The following is a 2926-nucleotide window of genomic DNA, read 5'->3' as shown; positions in this document are numbered from 1 at the left end:
CTCCAGACTGAACCCCCCCAGTTCCCCCAGCCATTCCTCGTACAACATGTGCTCCATGATCCTCACCAATGCAGGTCTGCAAACACCTCTCTGAAAGTTGAGTCTCTGTCTTGCTTTGCTCTTTCATTTCTAGATGGACAGAAGCATTTGTAGATTTGCAACTGAAGCAGTTGATGCAGCCCTACAGATGTGCAGCCCCACATTTGTAGAAGGTAATGAAAAAGGCAACTTTTTGCATAAGGCAGTGAGGAGAGCCCTCTAGTCTGGAGGCAAAGCCTCTGGACGTGCGCAGAATGACTGCTGGGAAGAACAAACCCCAGAGGGGCAGGTAAAATCCTTCAACACAGCGACAGCAGCTCTGCAAGCCTCATCTTGCAGGGCCAAGAGGCTGCGGGTCTTTTTATGGCCCTTTGGAGACACATCTTTCTTTGTTCTATTTTATTCAGCCTATATTTAAACTTCTCCCTCCATATGTCCACTTGACCCAGTGACGCAAAACTCTGCCAACTCCTTTGAATCCCCTGGCAGTGTCCTGCATTTTCTGGGGCAGTAGTGCTTGCTGGGTTTAACTCCTAGGGACCAAATAGCAAGAATAAATAAAAGCAATAACCAACGCAGCAGCAAATCAAACTTTGCAAGGGCTCCCAGTGCTGACTGTTCAGCCCGAGGCTTATGGCTAACACTGTGTGAACAGATGAATATTAATGCAAAACAACATTTTGTACCCCTGCCACTGTGTGAAGAGCTTTTCACCTCGCCTAATCTAGGAACGTATTACAAGTGCTTTGAAGCTAAACCCTGTGTTTGACTCGGTTTTGGCTACAGTGGAAGCTCACGGCTCTGGTGATGGAGCCACAGTAACGGGTGAGTCCCAGGTGACAGGAGAGCTGCAGCGCGGTGGGATGCAGGATGCTCACAGCCAGCGATACATGGAGAGCAGTGGTCCCCACCCACAGCATCTTTGCAGCACAGAGCGGACCCTGATTCATGGCTCCCAGCTGCCTGCTTGCCTCGCTGCTCTGAGCTCAGCTGCTTTCTCTTTGCTTGCTGCAAGAGAAGCTGCACTAAGAAACCTCCCAGTTCTCTGTGCATGCCCCAGATGAACCTTCTGTAACTGCTGGACAGTACTTTACCCTTCTGCCACCCTTCTCCCCCTCCTCTTCCAGTGGAGGTAGCCCTCAATCTAGCTCTCTCAAGGAGTATTTTTGCTCTTCCTTGCTTGTACCCTTCTGTAGCTTTTCTGGCACAGGGCAGTTTGGGAGCTGCGTGACCAGGCAGAGCCATGCCCTCCCTGCAGCCCACTGCTGCCCCACACTCCCTTCCTTGGCAAAGGCTGAGCACACAAGAAAGATGCTACATGCTGAAAACTGGAGGATCCAACTTTATTTGCTAGATTCTCACTCAAAAGGGAACCCTTACCCTCCCAGTCCCTTTGTATCCGGACCCTGCCCCATCTGCACGTGCGATGGATGGAGGAAGCTTCAGCCCATGTTAGTACAGCACAGGAGGCTGCAGCCAGCGTGGAAAGGCCGCTAGGCACAGCGACTTACCCAGAGCTTGAACCCAGAACAGAAAAGGGGATCTGATCTAAGGATGGTAGTGATGGTGCTTTGCTTCTGGCCTGACACATCAGGCTGTTTTCGAAGGAGGGAAACAGAGAACAGACGAGTCGGAAGCAGAAGCTGGTGCTCTGTGTCTGCAAGGGGTGTGTGTGTGTGTGTAATATCAGTATTCAAGTGACTCCCAGTCGTTATCCTCTCAATGGCATTTTTCCTCCTGTAGACCTCAGCATTGCAAGGGTGTTTCAGGGAAGCTGTCACTGTTTTAGTAAAGCAGGGAACATCTCACCGACAGAACAAAGGGGATCATCATCCTCCTGAGCCCCAGGCCCTCTGCCAAGGAATGCAATGCCTTGTCAAAGTTTTCTTGCAAATGGTACTGAGACAGACCTTGAGAAACAATTACCTCCGTGCAGTGAAGAAAAAGGGGCCCCCTGATTATTCCCTTGGCTTCCTGGCTTATAGAAACAGGGAGGGTGGAAAATGGAAAAAAAAGGAGGAAAAAAAAATAGGGAGAAGTAATAGACTTTGCCACAGAGGAGGTTGTAGGAGTGGCATGAGCATGCAAGGATGGTGCATGGGACATACCCATGCTCCATTCTGTCCTTGCAGGTTGCCTCCTGCTCCCCGGGATGAGCCCTGGCAATAGAACAGAGCAAATGGCAAGTTCCCCAGCTCTCCTCCACCGGAGAGGGCTACGAGCTAGGCATGCCTGGTTCATCTGTATTTGCTTCCACTCCATCTGGTTTTACAGCGGACAGAGCATCAAAATCAACCTTACAGCTGCTCCAAGGGAGAACAGAGCAAAGCCCCAGGTGGGAGCCAGTAGCACAGTTAACCTGTGTGAGTAAAGCTGTTGGCTTTTCCTAGAGTTGGGGGTCTGGGGTAATCATTCCTTTTCCTTTCCTGCAGTCTGTGCTGTGAAGGGACAGGGGAGGTCAGAGTGACAGAAGATGTTGCTTGAAATGATCTACAAAACATCTGGGAAGGGAAATCCAGGAGCTCTGACTGCAACTTGAGCTCAGGCAAGGGGCTGTTGAGGGTTTTGGCTAGCCAAACTCCCAAATTTGCTTTTGAAGGTCTAACTTGCCCTGGCCTGTTAGCCCAGGGTGTGTTTTGAGCCTTCCAGAAATACATCCCATCTCAACACATGAAGGCTGAGCCATTCTGAACCCATTCCATAGCTTACTGTAGACAGAATTATGGGCCAGCTCTCTGCAGTCGCAAGCCACACTTAGCTGAGCAGGTAACAAGCGGGGACCAACAGCCACCCACTGCTCTGACTCGAGAGATGGCACCAAAAGTGGGAAGAAAATAAACCAAGCTCCTGGTGGAGTGTTGCAGGGGTTTGGGGGTGGGGGGTGGGG

This window comes from Athene cunicularia, assembly GCF_003259725.1.
Source record: "Athene cunicularia isolate RWA chromosome 2 unlocalized genomic scaffold, athCun1 chr2_part1, whole genome shotgun sequence".
In the NCBI taxonomy this organism is placed as follows: domain Eukaryota; kingdom Metazoa; phylum Chordata; class Aves; order Strigiformes; family Strigidae; genus Athene; species Athene cunicularia.
The sequence above is the reverse complement of the archived record's forward strand: the minus strand, read 5'-3'. Positions refer to the sequence as shown.